The sequence below is a fragment of the Zosterops lateralis genome (assembly GCF_965231275.1).
Source record: "Zosterops lateralis genome assembly, chromosome: Z".
NCBI lineage: Eukaryota > Metazoa > Chordata > Aves > Passeriformes > Zosteropidae > Zosterops > Zosterops lateralis.
In genome coordinates, this window is record NC_139800.1 from 82870553 (window position 1) to 82895889 (window position 25337).

Genomic DNA, 25337 nt, shown 5'->3' on the forward strand with positions numbered 1-25337 from the left:
CTTGCCTGCTGGAAGATTTTCCCTTTCATCTACTTCTAATTGGCTGCTTCCCGTGGAACAGGAGCAGCAGGGAGCTCCCACAGGGAGCCAAGGTGGGCAGTGCTGGCTGACTGGCTGCTGATGGATCCGACAGAGAGCCTGCACCACCTTTCCCAGAATTTTTAATGTTGAGAGGAGGTGGTTCCTTTCACAGGAAAATAATTCTGGAGGGAGAGAAGCAGAGCCTAATCTTCCTTTTATCAGCAAAACTCGTAATTGTTCAGAGGAAGTTTTCTCCTGTCTGTGACAAACCCCTTGAGTTTGGCACTGTCACTTAAATTGTACTGAAAGCTCCACATAAAGCTGTTTACAGGGATTTTTTTAATTCAAATCATTATGACCTAATGATCAAGCCATTACAGCAAAGTGCTAAAAGCAGAGACATACCAGCAGTAAATATAGCTTGCATCTATGCCAGATTTGGTTATCTCCTGCACTCTGTGTTATTGCTACAGTGAGCAATAATGTGAATCATCTGATTAGAGTCACTAACAAAATTCTCAACATCAAAACTGATGAAGTCAGTGAAAGCTCTGCCAGAATTTTACCTACTGTATTCAGCACAATGTATTTGCATTTTTATGCAGTGCAGGATGCAATTGCTGCTTTTTAACCATATGCTTTTAAAAATCCAGCAAGCACATTTTTAGCAAAATGCATTTGGATTTACAGATGTTCCAGACTGAGCCTCTGCTCTACTCAGGAAATACTCTTCCTGTTATTATTGCATAAAGCAATATAAAAGTTTGAACAACAGTTGTATACCTTGAGCTGCAGTGACTGGATTCAGTGTTTATAGGTTAAAGCTCCATTAGGGAACCAAAACACAGAAAAATTAGAAGGAGCTTTTTATTTTTATTTGTACTTGCGTTTTTATTTCTGTATTTTACAATTAAATTCCTTGTTCAACCACATCCACAATATTATAAAACATCAGGTATCTGTGGTTTTATTGTCAGTCACCCACTGTTTTCCTGCTTGTGGAAGTCTCTTGGCTCTGACACTGGTAAATACCACAGAATAAACTGTTTCTATATTTAAATCTATAAGCACTACATGGTTAGCAATAACTGTTACAAGTATTGATTTTATCTTTCTCAGTTCAGGATAGTAATTCCATTTTCTGATTGCAACTTTGCTCAAACATTAAATTAGAAGATGTAGAAAAGCAACCCATTGTTGAAAAGTAATTTGGTGTGGTTTGGGGCTGTTCTTTCTTTTTTCATTTGAAAACTTGCTTAGTGCTTGTAAATCAGCAGCCACATTGAAAAGCAGCACACACCTGTGGTGGGAACAAAACCAAGTGATTAAGAATAAGCTACTCTAATGTCAGCCCAGTAAGTGAATTGCAATTGGAAAATATGTTGCAAAAGTTAAAAGCAAATATACAAAAAAAAATCTAGTTCCAATATATTGCACAGCCCATGTGACAGCATTAGTGAATCCCAGGCTGCAATTTTCAGGAATACCTGTATTTGCGCATCCTCTTTCCTCAGTGCCCCACCTGTCTTAGCCTCAATCCCAGCAACTGCTTCACAGTTGGATATTAAAGATAAAGGAAAATTTCTCTGTGCCCTGGGTGACCCAAATGTCAACATGACCTCATATTTGAGCTGCAATAAGGAGAGACAACCCCACATTTATCAATGATCCTGTCCTTGGAGAAAACAGGACCCTTTCAAGCCCAGCTCTGCTCTGAGATGTCACTGAATTTTGCTTTCAGCTGTTTTTACACCCTTTGTAAATAACTTACAAGGCATTTCTTAGCCTGGAAATCCTAAACTGGAACCTTAGAATTGAGATGTACTCTCTTCTAGTAAAAATGGCAAATTCGTGTATTCACAGCAATGCTATTTGGTTTTAGGCATGGGTACTAACATACCCTGAATCAATTCTGTTGATAAAATTATAGAGTATTCATTAGTTTAACAACAGTGGAATCAGTATTTGTGATTTTTTAGTATATACATCCTCTGTATGTACAATTCAGTCAGTTCAAAAGTACTGACAGAACGTCCAAGCTGATTTTTATGTGGTGCAATGATCAGTTCTTCCATCAGACACCTCCATAACTGGATGAAACTGCAATTACACAAAGCTCCTTCAGGAACAAAATTGATATCTAAAAAAGTCTGTAGCAGAATTAGCAGCTCTTGAAAGTGAAGGAATAGAAAAACCAAATTCCCATCTTCATCATGAGCACAGCCTGTGACTATAAGCTTCTAAAATTATTTACCATAATTATATGTCAGAGGAAAATGGAATAAAAGAGGTTCTAGAAGTGCAGTTCCTGGAACCAACAGACAGAGGAGTTGTGCAATAGATACCTAACAAGACATAACCAAATATCTCCAGCTAATGGTGAAGTATTATAGATTTGGAAATATTTGTATTAATCAGAAAGCATTTTTCTAATCCTAACATGAAGATAATATTTCCAGTTTAAGTACCATAGACCACAATTATATGTGCCCTTAAATGACAATAAGCAATCTAAAAGCTTATTACCCTACAGCAGTGGTGTCTTTAATTTTAATAAAAATACAACCATGACATGCCTGACCTTATAAATAATATTGATATAATAATTTTAAATATTATTTGAATGTCATGGTGATAATAGCAGCCTAACCGGACCCATAATTAATACAAACGGTGGAATTCTGCTATTCTACTCAGTGTCTGGAATAACACCAGCAGAAAGAGTAAGTGAAATGTCCTCTTTGACCCTATCTCTACACCAGAGTATGACAAATTAAAGACATAAAATGTTTAAATGACATATAGGGTACACACAGTCTTTCTCCAAAAATAACAAGAGAAAAATTAACTTTTCTGCATTGTGGATCCAGAACTATTCACTGTGGTATGTTAAGGAATTGACATGTGCTCCCATTGACTTTAGGAGTACAGGATCTGTATTTCAGCCAAGTAATTTATAACTCCTTTTATTAATAATGACAACAGACAGTATATCAACTCCACTGCAATAAGAATCACTGGTTGCTCACAGAAACTCAGTGCTTATAAAACCTCTGACAGAAATCCACTTATTCTGCTCACTACTGCCTTGTGCCTGCTCCTTTCTCTCATTAACCATTCTCCTTTCTATGCTTCACACATGATTTCTTCTTTCAGGGTCTTTTCTTATTTGAATACAAAAATCACATATATAAAAAAATCCCTAAAATATCCACTCCATCAAAATCTCTAAAGGGAAGTCTCTTATGCTGAGGGGTTCAGTAAGGTGGAAAAAAGAGGTTTTCTCAAGTTTGTATGCACTATTCATTAATGAGGTCCTAAAACATCCCCATTTCTAATAACCACTCATTTTGCCAACAAAAAAGTTCACAAGCTGTCTGGAAGTGTTCATACAACTCCATGCTGGCTTTTATATTCACTGTAAAATCCAGATAACAGCAGAATGAAAATAGAAGCAAATATAACATTTATGAGAAATAAAAAAGGTAAAGGGACTCTGCATTATGCAACATAAAGGAACTAAAGAGCTGTAGCCTGCCACATACATGGAATTTTAAAGGCAGTGGGAGAGTAGCAGCAATGAAAGATAATAAATTGGGAAAAAGTGTATTTTCATTAGTGTTGGATACACATTTGTTTGACAATGGACTAGGCTGTGAGGCCGGATGGGACAGGTTTCAAGGAATTCAGGGGACTGTACTCAGGAATCCTAAAAAGATTTACTCCCATTCCCACTCTTTGTCCCACCCTAAAGGACAGAACGTGCTGTGCTGCCCTCACAGGTCTGGTTTGCAGCACGGGTCTGCAGCCTCTTCTTTCTTTTTCTTGCTATGGACAGAATTATCTAACAATAAAAGCAGGGGAACGTGTATTGGCTATAACAGTACAAAGGAGACACTCAGGTATCTCCAAGCATCCTCAGCCCTCCTGATCTGTGTGGCATCAGGTAAGGTTGACTTGGCTTTATTAATTCAAGCTCCAAGCTTCAAAAAGCCAGCTATGTTGTTTCTGTACCCCGAGGCATTTTGGCAGTGTTTTATGTCTTAACACAGAATTGTTCCTCTGCACCTTCAATAATTCAGAGTTCTAAAGAGCCACTGTAGGTAGGGCCCAGCAGAGGGTAAGTGAGGACACCATGGCTTTGTCTTTGATGCTAATGAGACACAAACATGTTTTTCCCCCAGTGATTTAACTAATACCTAACAGCATGTCACTGTCAGATGCTGGGGAAGACATCAGGATTTTTTCCTTCTGTACAAAGTCAGTGCTGCCCTTGTTTAACTTACCTCATGTTTAAGCGACAGTTTCTCCTTAATATTTACTTCTGTACTTTATTTTTAAAGAACAGCTTTCTACAAACAGTCACAGCAAAGATCACCAGAAAGAACAAAGCTCAATCCAGTAGAGACAGCAACTTATTTTATTCTAATAATTTTTAATATGAAAGTATTTTCAACACAGTTGATTTTCCCAAGCAATTTTTTTGAGAATTACATACAAAAGTGCCAAAGGTTCTTTAAGTACTCAGGCTTAAAATTTGACTTTTCAATTAGCATGACAATGGTGTCAGTGTTAATAACCACTAACCAGAATTAAAGAGGACATCCCGAGGCTCTGGGAAAACAAAATGTCTTGATAAATAAGGGTTTCAAGTATGGTACATACACATCTAAAAAGATTCAAAAAAATAAACAAAAATGGAGAAAAATGCCTAAAATATACAGGCTTTTCTAAACACTTTTTTGTTACTGATTATCTACTTTTATTTTTCTTCTTTCTAAACTCTTTTCAAGCTTCCTTTCATTACCTATATTGTGTCTCTTTCTCTACTGGCTTGATGGCTCAGCTCTGTTTTTCATTCCCTCACCATCCTTTGGGGTTTTGTTTCCCTTCTGAGATTTTCCAGGCACAAGATACTCTCCACCCTTCTCTAAATATTTAATTAGATGTTCGTTAGTAACTGACTTAATTACTGTCCTCTTCATGGACTACTTACATGTCTCCAAAATTTTCTAAAATATTATGAACACCTTTCTTCTTTTTTTTCATCAACAAGGGTTCTGGTCTCAGCTTTTTTATTGCTTTTGCTTATCTTGGGCTTTACACTCAATATGTTAATTCAGTTGTATTTAGGAGTGCCAGTATGCGTAAAATAGAATAGATTGGGAAAAAAAAAAGAGAAGTGCTTATTGGTGTACTTGTTTAATATTTTTATCTTATCTTTCTAAGAAAACAAGATAAGGGTTTTTATCAGGTCTATCCTTGAAATAATTCTGAAATTATTCACCAACATCAACCACATTAAAAGCTGGAAGACATCTCAAAGGCAAAAGGTCCTGGAGGCTTCATAGAAATCAGTGACTACAAGGAGTAGGAGATACAAATTAATTTTTGCAGACAAGTAGATCTTAAATCCAGCTATTTTTACTGGCCAGCCACGACATCCATCCTCCATCCTGAGCATTTTCCAGTGAGAACAGTGGGAAGATGGAAAAACCAGATATTTGGTGGGCAGAAAGGGCAAGATAAAACTTTTTTGCACAGGTCAGCTGCTTAGTTGTGTACAAAGGGCTGTTTATACAGATAAATCTGCTTGTCCATCTGTCAAACAGGTAAAAAAATCATTCCAGAGTAAAATATTATCTGAGCAAAACAAATGAAATGAATTTTAAGAAGGAAACACACAAAAGACTGTGTGCAAAACTTATAAAGAAACCCTGACTTAAGCCAAACAATTCCCAGCTGATAGCTTCATTGATTTTAGGAGATGAAAGGCTTTTAATAAGGTGGAAAGAAAGAAAAAAACCATTTCACACAAAAGCTATAGGGAGAGAGTAATAAATAGGCATTTTTCCCACAGCCATGACTGAATTAACTTGAACTGGGTCCAGGTATCTGAACTCATTGAGTGATAAGCAAATTACTGAAAATTCCTCCAATTAATTCCCTTGTTGCTTTAGGGGCAAAGTTTGTTTTTACTGTTCTGAAACTATCACAAAATTAGGTGCTTTTTAACCAACTCCATATAATTACAGTACTAGTGTTCTTCTTTGGGTAAAAATTCTTGTATGATTTGCATACAGAATTCCTCTGCAAAACATCATCTATACAAAGATGCTTTTCTCTGGGGGCTATGTGTCCTATTTTGACAAAAAAACCTTTGTGCAAACACTGAGGCTGGATTATGAGCACCTACCAGCAATTAATAAGGATTGCAGAGAGTCAAGGCACTTCTTCCTTCAAAAGTGCAATCCCATTTCTCTCTATTCCAAAATACAAAATGGAGCTCTGAGAACCTTTGTCTGCCCCATTCCCACTGATCATCACAGACAGAGACCAGGGCATATTCCAACCCCTTTGCAACAACTCTGCCTTTCAATTTTCTTATGGAAGGACTTGAAATGCAACAGCACATCATGGAAAGGGAGATGGAAGAAATTGCTATTCTGTATTTACTCTGGAGTCAGCAATGTGCCTTGTGAAACACTCTGGAAGGCCATGGTCCTGTCTGTGTCTAGAAGAACTGTTCCCTACAGAAATACCTGCTCTTTTTCTCCAAAATTTCCACCAAAACATCCCCACACTTAGATAATTCTGTATACAATTATTCAGCTAATATCAGCAGTAGATATCATCCCTCATATCTCTACATTACCTGAAATTATTTCTATTTGTCCAGTACAAAGTACATTGTATCTGGGTTTACCCTGAGAGCCAGGATTGAGAAATACGTCAGTTTTGTTACACATGTGGTTGGTTTTACAAGCACACTGTCTCTTTGCTAGGTACCAGATCACTGAAACATTTCAGTCCCTTTTGGAGCCCAGAGGTGCTGAAGGAAAAGAATTTACCATTTTTTTGGGATCTTTGTTTAAATCCAGCTGTCAAATCCAACCTGGTGACACTGCAAAGCAAAATGCTTTGCTTGAAAGTTCATATTTTGTTTGTGCCAGTGTGGTAGGAGCACCCTCACCCCACAATCGTGGGGTTATTTGTTAGTTTTGGCCATGGGTTTTGGTAGTGAATTAAAGTTTCCTGAGTTTGTTCTCTGCGTGAAGTTGTTTTCCTGTCCCTCTGCGACACTGCCTGGGAAGAAATGGAGATTCCAGCTGGAAGGAGGTGCTGAGAGGTCACACCTCAGTATGAGAGGGCTGTGTGGAAATTCCTGGTGTGGAAGAGATGGTGAAAAACTGAAAGCAAGCAAAGAAACTTAGAAGAGCCTTAAGGAAGGAACATGAGACTTGATGAGCACAAGACACATCAAGCTCAGGCTTTAGAGCTGCTTGCTATGAGTGTACCTGGGATCTGAACCATTTGCATTCTACTCTAGCCCAGCCCCTGGGATCCCACACGTTCACAGCCTTTTCTTTATTTACCATTTCCCAAGCTGGGTACCAAGGAATTTTGACAGGGATATGTTCAGTTTTGTGTAGCACAGACATGTGAGAGAAGAGACAGTCCCCCTAAGACCTGGGGAGCACACCTGCTCAGTAATTTCTTTTCATTTTCAGGCTTGTCACTTGAGTTCTTTCCAATGCATTCAATATGTGTCATGTTGATTTTAGATCATTTGAGTGTCTTGAAATTTCATGTGGAACAATGCCAACACACACCATACAGAATGTTTGCATTACTGCATTAAAGCTGTTGTCATTACCAATGGGAATTTTATCTAAATACTCTAAAAGTTGAAAAGCTCTGGGGGTGGGAGGCAGTTTAAGTCTCATGATTTAGGGCTCATATATATTCAAATATTAAATGAAATATGACATTTCAGAAGCTGAAAGAAAAACAAGTCAACTTTTTCTATGCCTAGTATACCTTTTGCTGCTACAACAGGAATTCAAATAAAATTATGTGGAATCCAAACCAGGAAAAAAGAAATGGCATTGTATGAATAAGAAACCTTTTAACTTTTGTGCAGTATTCTTTCCTTTCCATCATATGGACACATCAGATCATGAGGTATTGAGTCCTGGAAATACAAGACAGATTTATTTTAAGATTTTGGAACTTCTGTCTTTCTGTTTGATAAATGAAGTTAGTAGTCATTAAGGAAGATAAGGAAAAGAGATCTTGAGATAAATTAAAAAAAATATTAGCTAAATCTAGCTGTTAGTGTTAGATGATTTATTAAAAACAACCATATTTGTAATCTACTTATTGGACTTAAATTGTACTTAATATTGACTTTCCATTCTATCGTAAAATATTTGGACATGATATAAACTTTCATTCCATGATCAATACCTTCAGTTTAGTCAGAAATGTCACTATGTCTTAGGGGAGTAGGAGTTTATTTAAGCAAACATGAAGGTAAACACTGAAAGAGGAAATCTACTTTATCTCTCATAAATATTTTACTTTGTTTCATCAGCTGTGCTAAAGAGATTAATTGTCAGCACTGTTAATTCTCCTCACTCCTTACAGCACAGGAATTACACTGTGATTAGCAATGGTCAGGCAAAAGCAGCTTATACCAGAATATTCCATCTAACTTCATAATTGTTTATTGAGCTTGAATCAGGATGGAAAACCTTATGAAGATTGTTGTGCCTTTTATTTTTTTTTTCTTTTCTTCAAAAATACCAAGGAGACACCACCACCACCAAGAAAACTCAAAATAGTCTCTCTGTGAGCTACCTGGGCACTAAACTGTCAATTTTTGGCTTTTAAAGTGAGTGTGATCAAAAGTAAGTGATTGTTTGAACGATTGATTGCTTGATTGTTTTAATATCATTCTTTACCTCAAATATTCCAGAGACTATAGCTAGGATTAGGTCCCAGAATTTGCATCAGGATGCTAAATCCACCTCATTTTCTGAGGCAAAGAGAACTTCATTGTTTGAGATTTAGGGCTCAGTGGCAAAAGACTGATTTTATGCTGATTTTTTCCCGTAGGAAAAAAAGTTTAAAAATATGTAAAATCTATGTTTAAACTTACACTGCTGGGTTTGAAAACCTTCTGTTTGATACACCCAACATTTTCCACATTTTTGACATAAATTACAATCAAAATGCTCTGAAAAATGTATATTTAGTTATCTAAGCGGAAACCGAAATGTAATGCCAGTTGTTTGGCAACCTTATCTCCTATGATTACTGTCAAATATGAATTCTGCTTTAACCAGGTCAAACAGAATAAAAGTAAGTTTATAGAGAGATGTTTATAGGATTTTCACTGTTCATCTGAAATGCATGTGTAATGTTAGTCTGTAAATTAGCTTTTTTTTTATTTTTTTATTTTTTTTTTTATTTTTTTTTTTATTTTTTTTTAATTAATGGGAACTCACCACTAACTTGCTAAAAGAGAAGCACTTAATGCCATTAAAATTCTACTTTCCTCCAAGCAGGACTTCAAATCTCACTCTGTCGTATGCTTTTGTCTCAAGATAAAGGCAAAAAAAAATCAGAGGAGGTTTCAGGAATCCTTACTTCCGAATAAACACTGCTGCAACACTGCTGCCCTTCCCACTTACAGCACATTAAAATATGACACAATACAACTCCTTTTAAGTGCTTATAGAAGGAAAAAGGTTTGCGATGCTCAAAGGTAAGGCAAAAATGTATTTTAGGCAAAAAAGAGCATGAAGACTTTTATCAGAATCTGTAAGGAAAAGCACATTAAAACAGTCAGGAAAGGTTGAGGCAGCCTGCACAGCCCTGTAGCACACAGAAATATCACCCTTAATTTGCCCATCTGTCCAACAGCTGTAATGTGCCATCTCTCCCTCTCTCTCCCTCCCTAACCTGCAGATAATACATGACAGAATAAAAAGGTACCTGATCAAATGGGGTTTTACATACTTTATCTGGGCATTTGGGGCCGACACGCAGCATTATTTCTCTTGTGACCTTCTCCAAGCCTGCAGAGCAGCATCTCCTCACTGCCTGGAGTAGTGTCTGGGCTCCTGTTGGAGCCTTTGCTGGGATGTCAGATTCATTACAGGCAGTTCAGAGTGCCATTTTTTTTGCTAATAGTGCTGTCAAGGAGACAACAAGCAAGAAACAGCACCTCAAACCTAAACAAGGGAGATTTCAACTGAATGGAATTTCATCAGAAAATGTTAAGGTTTTTTTTTTTTTTTTCTGAAGGCAGTTTTCAGAAGGCAATTTCTTCTGAATTCCTGATCCTATACCTCATGTACCTAATAATTCAATGTTCAGATCCAAGCACTCAGATTTTTTCTAGGTTAGGGGAACATTCATATATTAAGCATAATCCTAACATCTTGATCATGAGTTGACAGTTTAGAAAGAGGATGAAAAAAGCAGTGGAGGCCAATTTTGGACACAACATTTTATCCACACTCATTCTTTTGTTCTCAAAGTATCACAGAAGTTAATGAGCTATGAAATACTATCAGTCTTGGGTTATATTTTCAAGGCAAGCATGAATAATTTTCCCCACGAACTATCATTTCAGGAAGAGGCTGAGATTTGTATCTACCATCATCCACTGTTTCCTGTTAGTTGTACCATACAGCTCCCAAAATAAACTCTTGTGAGTACTTTTAGACCTTTTAGCTAAAGGCAATTTGTATTTTCCAGACACTTCAAGAACATTATTTTAGTAGATTCATAATTCTGTTTCTATCTATAACTCAGATACATGTAAGACAATGCATTTATTGCCTCATACTATTTTTATTCTCAGGAAGGAAGCTGAATTGAATACTGCACCATAATAAGCACAAAATTACTTAACTGATGTTAAACACAATTAAAAAGAATACATAGGGCAATAGGGGAGCTAAGAAAACACACTAAAATAGTTTTTATGGCTCTTCATTACTGCAAGTCTTGCTTTGTTACACGGAGCCATCACTAAGATGGAGATGAGCACTCACAGCCCTAATGCAGATAATTTTGTCAAGGTCATTAGGTGTTCAATAGTGTTTAGTAAAACTGGAAAAGGATTGCACCTGGCTGGCTCTAGGATGGTTTGTGTACCAGGAAATGGGAAGTGTGGTGCAGATTGGTTACAGATTATTCTGGGGGATTAGTTACACTGCTTGCAGATGCATTTGCTAAGGGTAAAACTAGGCAGACAACAGGTTCACAATCATCTGCTATAAATTCTAATTTTGTACCAGGCACAGGCCTATCAATTTGTGTCTAATTATATTCTTCCATGTGAGATATAAAATACCTCAGGGTTTCTATAATAAAGGCTCATTAATGTGGACGAGAAATAATTCTGAAACTCTTTCTACCAGGGCTAATGTTAATACAGATTTTAATTGCTCTTACAGGATATTAAAACACTGATTTTTTTTTTTTTAATATCAGTTTTAACCTAATCATTAAATGGACCCATTTTTGTAACCCTATATTTTCAAGTATTGCATTTTACACTGGTAATTGCGTCATTACCAGTCATGTTGAACCAGAGAATAAAAGATGAATGCAGAAAGGATAAAGGGTAATATTATCAAAGATATGTGAGACTCAATGCCCTTCAATTCACTGTGGTTCCCTTTTCTATCTTTAAAATATCCTTTTCTGGCTTAGATCAGTGAATATCCTAAAATATACATGTAAAAATAAAGCAATAACATTGAGAATAAAAAAGGATTAGTATTACATTATTTAAAGGAATTTTAAGTTTTTCTCTAAGACAAAAGGCAAAAGCAAAATCTCTCCAATACAGATTTATACTTTTAGAATTGAAACTGTTAACCTTTGATCTCAAGGATATAATTTTTCTGGAGCTACTCAGGGCCTCAGAGGGTGCAAAACAAGCAGAACAACATCCCAGACCAACAATATTTGACTTCAAGAACAAGTAGCCAGCAACTCTGTTCCTTGGTGTCCCATGTTTTATGGATGTGAAAGAGAAAAATATTATTTTGCCCACTATAAAAAGCAAATTCTCCGTTGTCAAATTCCTCAAATACCACTGTATTTCAAAAGCCTTTTGGAAATGGCATTCAAGTATATATTTTGTACTGAAAAAGAATATTATTCATGGACTTGGTGGTGATGGAAGAGACACTTTTATGCACACCTTGTCAAACTGCAAAGTACCACCAGCCCCAGGACTGCTGTCATTTGAATAGATGACAGGAGCATTTGTCACAGGGTGCAGCCTGGAATGCACAGCCACCTGGATAAATAAAATGTACCGTGGGCAAAAGGGCCTTCGTGGTTTCACTTTTGTCAGGAGAAGAGGGAAAAGACAAAGAAACCTGAAAGGTTCACACTCAGCTTTCTAAAGCACTCGCAGATTGAAAAATAAAGCTGATTTGAAGATGCAGTTTGTGTGATAGAACTGTCAGTTCCTTTGTAAAAGGGAGCTGAGCTAACAATAAACTGATAAATAGATTCATAAAACAGTGGTGTGTGTTCAGGAAAGTGAGAGAGGGACTTACAAATGTACTGAAGTTTTGGTAGCACCAATGAGAAGCAGGAGCAGAGAAATACAATTTGTTTTTTCTATGATACTGTGCTTTGCAACACGAGGAATATATTAAGTTATCTTAAAGAATTCAACTTAAAATCTTATCAAATATTTTACTCAGAAATTTTCCTCCTTTGACAATTGCATGAAAATATCCTGAGGATGATACTTTTAAAAAGATTTCTAGTGAAAAGCTCTACTGGGAGTCTTGGGGGAGTTTTCTGTACCTTCTTGCAGGCTGTAATAGGGCACAAAAGAGATCTGAGTAATGTCAACCAGCTCTGAATGGAACAGGTAGGACAGACAACAAATAAAAGTTGTGAGAGGAAGAAATCAGCCAGCTATTTCACACACCACAATTCATGACCAACAGCTCTTGTGTCCAGGGGATTTCTCCTTTCAGGTTTAGCAGCTCAGTTTTGGTAGAAGACCCTTTCAAATGATGCCATAAAGTGATTCCTCTTAAGAACTGCAAAACATATATTTGTCTAAAAAGTGAACTAGAGAGGAAGGCTGTTTTGGTTTTTTTTCCCCTTCAGGTTTCAGAGCCCTTCTAAAAACCCAGTTGCACTCACAAATGTCAGCACCTTAATTACCAGGTGAATTCATTCCACCATTAACATGCCATTTAGAGGTATGCACCATTACCTTTCCCGGCTTCAGTTTAGAAATAAAACGTGAATGAAAATTAGATGACCTAAATATCCTCCACAATAAAGAGAAATGGATGGTGCTGGGAGGTGACAGCCCAAAAAGAAGAGCTGCAATTCTGGTTCTGCAATGAAGTGCTCTCAGAAATGTCTTGGGGCAGACTCATCATCTGCAAGAGTGTGGAGCAACTTGAGGGACAAATTTATCTCCCTAGACTCCAAAGGCCTTCCCTAAGCACCTCAACACATAAATACATCGTATTTATAACTTTTAGCCTCAGATTTACCTTTAATAATCTTTGGAGACCAAGACAGAGGGAGAGAGAAAGAAAGATTTATGACAACATTCACATGAAAGCATTGCATTTTTAAAAATTATTTGGATAATTTATAGGCTTGATTTCCAGTATTAAGACTACTCAGGCATCTAGTCTTTTCTTCTTCCTTCTTTTTAAATGTCGTTACTAAAACTAGCCAAACAAAAATAGTAAAGAATACATGGTTTTGGGCAATAATCACTTCTGTTTCCTTAAATATCTTGTGTTTATATTGTTGCTTGGTATTTGTATTTCAAAATGACTTATTATCTTCTTCTCTTTGTAATTCCAAATATTTACAAGATTCTCAAAAGCAAATTAAGAATGATTTTTCTAACAAACTAACAACATAAATGTAATTAGAAGTAATTTGGAACTGTAGTCAGTTCCAAATGCACCAATTTTTGTGCAATATGAACAGATATATGTATCAAATCAATAAAAAGCAACCTTTAAGGGCAATAAAATATTAAAGAAGGAATAATTTCTAATAAATACCTCTGTCCTGGAAAGAGCTGTGGCACTTTGATACTTGTATTTGACTCAAGGCTCACAAGCTACACAAAGGCTGAGTGGGTTTAATACCTGCATCCAGTCATGACTTCACAGGGGTTTGGCACAGGATTAGTGAAAAGTTGAAAATATGTAAAAATACTGGATTAATTTTCCCTGTTACCCTGAACTTTTCACACTCTTCTTCTTCCCAAGAGCTCTGTTCTTCCCATCACATCCTGGCCAAAGCAAGGTGGTTTTTCAGCCAGGAGCTCAGCACTCAGAGCCTGCAAAACAAGCAAACAAAAAAGAGGTGTGACTTAACCAGGAGATCTAAAAATTCCCGTGCATGAAACATCCTGCCTGAACCTGAGATCACATCACCAGTTTTCAATACTTGTTACTTCAAAATGTATTTCTCAGGATATTTTGGGTGCTCAATCCCTTCCCTACTTTGGACAATTCCTGACGGAGATTTGCATGCTTGGTGTGCTACAGCTCATGACACCCTTTTGTTAAATGTCAAAAAACCTGCATTTCAGAGTAAAAAAATGTTTTCCTTTGACATTTTTAATCATTCTTCCCTGTAAGGAGAATACAGGCACATTTCATTCCTACCCACCAAATACAGCACACACAGGGAAATCAATCTGAGTAGTTCACATTTCTGCTTTGGGTTGGTTTGTGGGTTTGGTCTGCCTCACTGTTTCCTGTGAGAAGGTTTTCTGGGAGAATGCATGTATTTGGATATATATACATATATATATAATTATATGTTATTTTTTGCAATGTCTTTACTCTTTGCAAGTAATAAATATATAAACAGAAAATCAGAAACTTATATCTTAGTCAGTTATTTAAAAAGCACAGTCATAAAATGCTGAAACCCATTTTTCCAAGATGAATTTATACAGGACTGAAGAATAGTTCACTGTTAACCAACTCATTTAAACTGGAACAAAAAAATGCCAGTGAATGTGGTATTTTTATCATTCACCACATGTCCATATTAAATAAAAAAAAGGCTGAAACAAGTAGTAGTTGTTGGTTTTTTTATGTCTTAAAACCTGACAGTGCATGAAGAACCAGACACCAGCCACAAGTCAGAGAGATTTGTAAACCTTCAGGGTAAAATATTCAATAGGATAGCTATGGTAATACAAAGTTTTATACTTGATGAAATTAAACTGAATTATAGAAACTGTAACAGATTTTCTGCAACATGAAAGGTAAATAATGAGGCAAAGAGTCATTGCTTATGGCCTATACTGATGTATTTATGTAATTGTTAGCTGGTTTATCACCCACATGGGAAAGATTTGAATTTTTAATAGATTTTAAGTTCTTGAACAGCTGTCCTACAATCTAGTGGTACTTAAAAGAGTTTGTACATTTTCCTAGCTGCTTTGTAAGGAGACATTTGACTAGATGTGGAACACTGAGCACCACTCTGAAATACATTCTGAACAAAGTGAAAGGCACTTTTAAGTTAAACATAATTTTCTGCCTAAAGTTTTTAGTTTTCATTTAAAAAGCAAATAGTCAAAGAGAAGTGGTTTAGATTTATGCACATTCCTAACTCTGTGCATTTTCGCTTCTGCTCTTTATTTTTTAGAAACTGCTCAGTGCATAAAGATAAGAGGATGGCTCAGACCCTGGGTTCTTTTTAAGTTAAATAGCCATAGTGAGTGTCAAGATAATTTTTCAGTCTCTCGATCAGAAAATATTTTGAATTAACACCTAGATTTTTACTAGGCTTCAGAAAATGGAGAAAATCAGTGGACCATGTTTAAAAAACAAGAATTGAAAGTATGCCTAATCAAAAGTACTTCTCATTATGCAGATCCTACAGGTAAGTATAAATAACCAGAAGAACATTTCAAAACCGAGATTACATTTGGACATACTTCAGTCTGAAAATAGGTTTTTTATTTCTGCTTTGGGAGACTTTTACTAAAGAAATTGTGCATATGGTGGGTATGTGTAATTTCTACTTTTCTGAACATATAAAATCATAAGGACATGACTGTAAATAATAGAATTTTTTTTAGAAACTTGAAGGACATAAGTGAATAATTTATAGTTTCTTAATTCTCTGTGATGGATTCAGGTCATGTTTTCTGTTATACCAAATCTGATTGCCAAATTGTCATCTCTAATGCAAATCTCAGTTTTAATCTCCCCTGCAGCCCAATTACAAAATTGCTTTTTGATCAGTTTCCTAGATTTTAGAATTATCTATTCATGATAAATCAAAAAACTGATGTTAAAACTTGCTTCCTTTTGTATGAAAATAATAACTACTTTGTGGAACACTAATAAAAATGGCAAGAAATTCTTTGAAATGAACTAAGATCTTCCCGTTCCCAAAATCTGAAGACCCCAAAGTTACACAGTGCATTAAAGAAAAGGAAGAAATAAAAACTTAACTGTTCTTCTAGAAACTGATCTTACAGAAGCAAGGAATTAATAACTAATAAAGAGTACTAGTACAACTTTGTGGATACTATCTGGACTTAAGCCACCATTTTGTGAGAGAAATTAAGTTGCATCTGGCAAAACACCTTGCCTGATGGGATAAGAAAAGGGCACAAAAATGTAGGGGAAAACATTGATAATAAAGGGGAAAATCCTTTTGAAAAGCAAAATATTGCCAATTGACCATGAGAGAGACATAGGAATACTAACTTGCCTAAGAAAATAATAATAATACTAATAATAGTAATAATAATAATAATATTTTTATCGATAATGTTATTTATTGACAATGTGATCCTAGCACAGGCTGGATTCCATGTAGCAAACACCAAATTTATTTTTTGTCTCTGTCAAAAATTGGTTGATTGGTAGGATGGCACAAATTTTCCTGTGTGCTTTTCCTGTGTGCCTTACACTTGGCACTTAGCATCCCTTGGATTTACATGGTTTACATGATATAAGCCACAGGAATCTCTGAAATATAGAGCATTCACACTATGTAGTGAAAGAATAAATAAAAAACCCACCCTAAATTGGCAGAAAACTTTAAAATTATGCTCCTATTAAATGCTTGGGATTTTTTGGCTTCGGATCTATTTCAGAAATGAGTTATCTGATGAATACAGAAATTGATGTATGTTTCCCAAACTTCGGAACAGAAGAAAGAAATTAATCACATTTTTGCCTCTCAGTTGTTATAACAATGATGAATGATGTACTCCTCTAGAAATGTTGCTGAATCATCCAGTAAATTGTTTGCTCTACAGTAGGTCTCATCCACAGATATGCTGACCTTCAGTGTGTTCCTGACAGGCTCAGTTATCAAAATCTGTTTTTCTGGCACAAATTCTGCTCTTCCAAACCTGTAACTTGTTCATTTGTAAAAAAAAAGACTGCCAGTAATTGAGCCTGTTTATAACCTTTCTGTCAGGACTTTTTCTTTGTGTAACTCAAAACAGAAGAATGTTACACAGATTCATAATGATGCATTTAGTGAAGTAACCCATTATCAATGTCACAAACACATTAGGAACTTAATTTAAAATGAGGGCAAAATGCAACTGTTCTACATAATGAAAGTTGATAATTCAGGAGAGTTAAGCTCTTTGTCATTTACATAACTGGCTAAAAAGGAGCTAAAAATAAAAATTAATACCTAGTCTTTACAATATGATGCACAATTCTTCTTTCAAGAGGTTTTCTGTCTCTCACCACCACCAGCAACACAATTTGAGAAAAGATGGCAGTCACTCTGGAAATGGCCACACAAATGACCATGCTGTGGCAGGGTCCTGCAGCTACACATAGGAATGATTCCTTCCTAAGTGAACATTCAACCACTCATTTAATTTTTAAACCTACCATTTTTAAGCTCTACTGGATGCAGAAAAATCACTTTTGCTCTTTGCTTTAGCCACAGACTGCCTTTACTACCACGATCTCTGTATGCTTGTGGAGGAATGCTGATTGCAAAACAGCATTTGGGTGCATTTTTACCAGCAAACTCAAATTTCTTTGGCCCCACTAACTAGGTGAGCCAGTCATGCTACTCCAGTATTATTTCTCTGAAGTGGATGGATAAAAAGTTGTTTATGGAATAATATCCTACAGCCAGAATAAACTTAGTAATTTTAATTTTACCTGGAATTGTGTTCCTGACATACTGTAATTGTTATAAGCTGGTCTTTGCTTCCAATTTTAACTCAAGCAAACTCAACAGGTCTGTAAGGCGACACAGACAAAGCTTCCAGGACAGACTCAACCTGACATATGATATTTTAATTCTCTCCAACTCCCAGAGGAAGAGTTTCTCCTGGTTAGGTGGGAAAACCATACCCTGTGGAGAAGTTGTAACACAGAGTGGCTCCGAGCAGCAGAATGGAATGAACATCAAATATACCAGTGAGAAGCTTCACTGCTCTTCTGCAGCAGCACAACCATGGCTCCAGGGCTAACTGAAACCCATGAAAAAAAGTCCAAGAAAATTGGGAAACAACACTGAAATGATGTGAAATCCTGATTCAGCAAATATAAGATCAGCAGCTCAAAGCCACCTCAGAATCTGTCACTACAGGAAATGCCTTGGATCAGTTTTCCTAAACAACCTCAAGAGATGTTTTAATTGCACAGTTGTAGCAGGAAGCACATTCACCACATGCGAGAAGATCTGTTATATGCATGACTCTGAGGGATGTGTTTTCCTACTCTATATACTTAAAATGTAAATTACACCAAGTGCTTATCATTTATCATTGCTTATCATCAGAACCACATTATCATTTCCAGGCAATACTTTTTTATACTTTTTTACAGCCACCTTTAATGGTACAACAAACTAACAAGTTTTTCAGAGCATTAACTCTGTAATTGCCTCCTTTTTTTTCATGTAGTAACAGATGGGTGTTTATCTCTTGGGAGAAGGGAATCAGGAATCCTTTATTTGCAGAGCAATTTTCCCTCTCATTGTAATCAATGCATTTTATTATGTATGTATTAAAATCAGTTAAACAGCAAACTCAAATGCATCTCTGTATACAAAGATAAAAAACTAAACTAAATAGGGGAAATGGTCAGTTCAACTTTTTAATGCAAGATGGTGCAATCTTTATGCAGAGGATGGAATTCTTATTAAAAGCTTACACTTCATTATCCATATTTTGATGACAGGGTAAGATCACAGGAGAGACTGCAAGAATCCCAAAAGCAAAATTATCAGTTTCCAATATTTACTTTTATGATCATGGTTTGACAGGTTTTCTACAATGGCACAATTCTTGCTGAGTGGTTGGGGAATACAAATTTTTGAGCTGATGCACACAGGTTTGAAGAGGAACAAACTCATCTTTCTCTTTTGCAGTCCAGAGTTATATACCTTGAAAAGATTCCCAGATTATATTTTGAACAATTGTTAATAAATCTGAATGATCATGATATTTTGCTTCATTGAGAAAGAAAAATAAATGTTTTTTATGATGGTAACAGTGATTACTCTGTCCTGTTGTATAAGCAAGTAGCATAAATTGGGAGGGAACTAAAGACCATGAAAATGAGAAGATTGAAGTATTTCCTCCCTTTTATTTGTTAAAAATTTCTAAACCCACCTGTCATGTTCTGAGCTACAGTGTGTTACTCTTCTTTTGCAGTACAAGGTGCATTTTCCACTCTGGTTTGACCATTTCTGGTTTGACCAGTTCACCTCTGAGTGAGTGAACCAAGTATTTAGATTCAATTTTAAGCAAACCTTCTTCTCCAAGCAAAAATTAACCCATCAATTAAAAAAATCCTACTTCATATTTAAAAATTATCCTTATTTATTTTTATATCTAAACAGAACTCATATGCTTTATTTCTAATGAAAATAGGAGGTTAAAAAGTCACATTTTTGAATTTTAAATGGATAGTCTTCAATGTTCTAAGGTTCTTTTCCTTAGTAAGTGGTGTTTTTTGACCCTCATATTTTAAGGAAAACAAAGACTATAAAGTTATTATTTGACATTTTAACTATTATCTTTAATAAAAACCATAGAAAGATCATTAATTTACTCAGTAAACACAACAGTGGTCTAAAGACTTCCTGTTAATATTCCATGGGTATTTCTGCAAGCGACTAAAGATGAAATGCAGAATATTACTTACAGTTAGGTCCATTTTTGTCTTTGCAGACTCAGAGGAGTTGCCTATGAGCAAAACCATACCTATTTGAAGGGCAATCTGCAATGATAATCATAGGGAAGATCATTTTCCTGAAAAAAAAAGGAATTATTTCCTATTCAACAGCTGGTCCACGGCCATGATATCCCATTGCTGTTATTGCTCTATTTGGGTCATTGGTAGCTGAAAGTGAAAATAAACTTTTGCAATGGCAAAAGAACAGATTCTCAGGACAATCACCTACAGGACAAAGAATTTGAATAAAGTTATTATAGCTGAAAACCTGATCTTTTTTAGAAGTTTCTCTTAGCTGATCACAGGCACTTTTCAGTAATATGAATTTCTGCAGTGAATAACAAATAGCCTGGATTCTTTATTTAATGGGTCATATTGATTTTGGAACCAGCTATAGTTAAGGAGACACATTAAGAATGCATTGCATCTTAATTATAACCAGCTCAAAGGTGCAGTACTTTTTATTGGCATTAAACAAATCAATCAGCATAAATTAAAAATGACAGAGGCTCAGAACAAGAGATGCTGTAGCTGATGCTTTGAGTCTATAACTGGGTAATACAACAATAATATTAATGAAAATAAACTGCTGGAATTCAGTGTTTGCTAACTGGAAGTTACATATTCTATTGCTAAAACATGAATTTTCCCTCCCTTTTTTTTTTTTCTTTTTTCTCCTTTGTTAGAATGAGCTTTGACAAGTTAACTTGATGTATTTTTCCTAATTCAGTTCAAGTTATCTCAATGCTACGTGATCTGACTAAGACATAAAAAAATTAATTCTTTAAATATGGACTAGAAACATATGAATGAAATAGCATCTACACATGGCCCCTAGAGAGAGCAAAAAAAAAAATTACCTGAATTAATGAAGAAATGAAGATATGAATCAATGAAGATATAATTTGGTCATACTTTGATAGAAGGAAGGTATGTTTTGAATAGTTCTGAAATTTTAAAAAAATCTGTGATATTTTTGCTGTTTTTAAAATTACCTACCTTTCTTGTAAAGAGATTATGTGACTAAAAGCACCTGTTTTTGTAAATTTGCAGTGACAGATCTTATGCCCATGCTCAAGATTTCTTAATAACAGCCAATTTTTTAAAGAGAAATTTAATGAAGAACATTTTCCTGTTCTTTTCCATTTTAATATTTCCTGCCACAATGTTGTGTTCCATAACTTGGTCAATTTTGTTTTCATTCTGGCAGCAATATTGGCCACATAAAATGAGATTTTAATGATTTTACCAGCCCTTCATGAAAAGAATTCATAATTTTTTATTAACATTCCTATCCAATCATTTTTCTTGACACAACAGCTTCTTTAATGTTTGCAGTGCCTTAATCCCAAAGGTTAGTGGAAGGAGCAGTTATTACGTCTGACCTAAAATTAGAAGCATTTTCAGCTTTGTTATCCAGCTGGAATATAAACTATGCTGGACAAAACATATTTGGAGGGGAACATATTTTGTCCCTTTGCAACAATTTCATTTTTCCTGCCCTAAATGGCACGGAAGTGGTGACCAAGTGCACAGACTGGCTGCCAGCTGTGCTTACGGAATGGTAAATAAGTTTCATAGAGCTCAAATTATTTCCATGGCTGCTTCCTAAATCCTGTAGCACCGAAAGGTCTTAAAGCAGATATTCTGAAAAAAAAAATAAGGCACACTGAGTGTCCAAAGAAATTGTGCCTCTTTAATCAGCTAATTACCTGTGTGGTTAATCCTGTTCCTCGTGACATTGGCGTTAGGGCTGTAAGACAGAAATGCTTTTTGTCCCTGTCAGATTTTGCACAAAGCCAGACAGAATATAACAGTCAAAAACCACTAAAATTATAAAATCTTTCAATAAGCAGGTACCAAGATGACACTGTTTTACACCACAATGACACAACACTCTGACTTTAGAAGGCTAAAAATTACTCTTTTATTTTTGTGATGTTTCTGTCGTTTATACTATTTTACACAGACCAATTTGATTGGTGAAACAAAGATAAACTTCTTCAACCACACTCATCAGACCAGAGGGACATCAAGAAAAAGTCTCTCCTAGGGAAAAGAATGAAAACAAGGTTACAGTTTCAAAAAGATGTCTTTTGTTTACAGAAAATTCTTTGGGAAAAGAATTTCAGAAAATCAAAACATCTCAGGCAGGCAACCAGGGCTACACCAAGAGACAAAAACCTTTGTAAGAAGAATACAAAAGTGATGAATGATGTCATCAGGGTCCATGGCTGGATCTGATCCCCAGCTCAGGTGGGGCTCAAGACCGTGGGTGTGGAGGATGCTCTGGGCCACCAAGGCCCTGCAACCCTCTCAGGGCTCTGACACATTCTGTATTTCCAGCAAATCACCAGTTTATGTTATCAGAACTTGACCATATGAATAACTTGTCAAATTAAGTAAATAACATAGAGCGTTATTTAAAGTTATTTAAAGTTGAGCATTCAGCTTGATGGCTGTGCGGTGATTTGGAGCCCGGGTTGAGCAGGACGTGCAGCTCTGCTCACCCTCCGTGTGCTGCTCGTGGGTGGGGGTGTACAAACTACAAACACAACCCAAGTCACACAAAACAAAACCACTGCAAATCTGCTTTTACTTCTTGCTGTGTTTTCAGTGCATCGAAATTAAATATTGAGTTTGTTCCAGTGTTGAGTTGACAGTGTTGGTGTAGGAAAAACACACAATCACAGAATGATTGCGTGCAGTGCTTTATTGAGAGCTCTGGGAGCCAGGGGTCCTGGGACCCACATCTTGACTCCACCAGACGTCCAAAATGGACACAATTTTATACTTTTCTTGTTACATAAGCATACATGTTAATCATTAAACCCCATTGTTCCATTGATTCTACCCAAGCATAAACCTGTAACAATTGATTCTCGATATTCGGCTTAAGATTCTGGTTTAAGAGAATGATCATATTTGGTTATCAAACTAATGCTACAATTAACAATAATGTCATTTATCATATTGATGATTATACAGGTACAGATCCACCTGACCTAACTAATCCACCTGATCCATCAACTTTCATTCCCAAGGCCTATGTGTTTTACTGAGAATCACAATCATCCCACCTTCCCCCCATTACCTGGGGAAAGTTATACTTGATTTGGTTAAAACAATACCATGGAAATAACATCCTGATTGCAGTGAAGCCAACGCCCTGTTCTCAGGCCCTGCTACCTCAGAAATCAGTTTAACTCTATACTATCAACTGTTAGATACAAAATTCTTTTGTAGCGGCTGCGCTCTTAGAGCATTTAACAATAATTTTGATTCCAGAAAAGCTTTGGGAAAATGATAACTTGGGAAGGTTTTGTAGAAAGAGCAGGAAAAATTAAAACCAGAAGTTGTCAGCATTAAGAGAGATAAAATGTGAAAGGCGAAGGTGGGAAAGCAGTTAGGAAAAAAAGTTCAATACTTTGACTCAATTATCACCGTATGACAAGAGTATTAAAAGCTAATCAATACAAGAGGGATATTATGTAGCAATACATCAACAGGTGGGTTACTTCTGCAATTATTTTCTAGCAGAAACAAGAACCTCACTTTGTAAGAACAAGTTAATATCCTTAATTTCAGAAGAAACACAAAAGAAGTTTTATGCTTAGTGAAAGTGAAATACAAGATTTCCTTATGCCAGTCTATGAAATGGGCTAATCGAAGCATCCTGAAAAGTCTGGTGAACCACAGGAATAACCAGTTAAGCTCATTTATGATTAACAATAAATTAATAAAAACAACTGTTACAAAGGAAATGAAGAAATGGCATGAACTGCTCAGATTGTATCAGTCAGCAGCACTTTTTAAATGTGTTTCAGTCAATTAAATCATATCAGTGGCTTTTTATCGGTACTGATTAGAACTTACGGACTGGTCTTTTATCAGGCGCAAGCCTAAGCATACTGCACTTCAAGCAGTGCTCCTGTTAACATAAATTTTAATATTTCAGTGCCTTAGAAGAAGATTAAGTGGTTGAGCAGCTGACAAAATAGAACAATTTGATGGATTACATTTAAATCAGGCAAATACATTTTAATAAAAAAGTAATTTTTGACTTGCTTGCATTCAAAATACTCCACACATTTTAAAACCACCTCTGTAGACAAAGAAATGCGTGTAAATATAAATATATCCAGTATGATCAGCTGGATAAGGTCACTGCTTGAGGAATGACATTACTTGCCTAAAGTATTAAGCAAATCCACATGGTATATCTTTCTTTTTTTAAAGACAATGTAATTTGAAGTGAATTAATGAAAATTACAGTATAAGGATGTATGTGACACTTGGGGATATGGTGCTAGAAAGGTTTAGGGAGTATTTTACACACATTTTTATAAGCCCACTGAGCAAATCTCAGACTTCAGCCATTGTTTTTGGACATGAAAGAGTTTGAAAATCCTATTAACATCTTTGTGGAAATGCTCTGGCAGTACTGCTGCCACAGAATAATGTATTTTGCATTATCACTTATTACAGCAAAATCCTAACTTGTGAATCCAAGGGAGTTCCTGAAATCACTTCTGCAAAATTATTCTTTCCTTGCAATATTTTCAATCACATGTATTATCTTATTGTGAAAATATAATGGAGTGCATGACATCAGTCTCTCTCCTTTTCTTAAAATAACATAGTTTTGTGCAACTAAGACAATGTCAAATTTACTTTTGTGTAGTAGTTCTGCAGTCTTTCTAAATCACACTATATTTTTTTTTCTCCCTGGAGTTATTTGGAGTCTTCACTTTAAATGAAATTTGGCCTTTGAGAAACATAGTTTCAGTCTCGATTACCAAGAGGCTTTACTACAGGAAAGGATGGACTTCGAGAGCAGTTTCAACAGTTTTCCTCTGTAGCCTGAGATTTTTTTTCCCCCACTATAGCTGTTTAACAAAGTAAATCCTAAGTCTGTGCATATGTAGCAATGTACAAAATGAGAATGTTTCTGAATTTCAGATCTAAATCCTACTAGTGACAGTCCTACCCATTTGAGGTGGATCTAATTATAATTCGGCTGCACTGAGGATTAAACCACTTCTAATCGTGATCAGAGTAACACAAAGGTTTTGTCAAAAAATTAACTAGAAAGAGAATTGTCTGGAAAGCAGGAAGTGCAAAGAGGAAAGGAGAATGTACAAGGAGAAAGAAGATCTACAAATTTCTCGCTTCCTCTTGTGTCCCTGCAGGTGGTTCTTGCTTTCAGGCTGGACTGCAGTCAGCTCAGTGACTTTGTGAGTGCAGTAAACTCTGCATAGTGCCTAGGGAATTCTCCTGGTTATTTCTGTGGCCTGGCTGCCTTTTCCC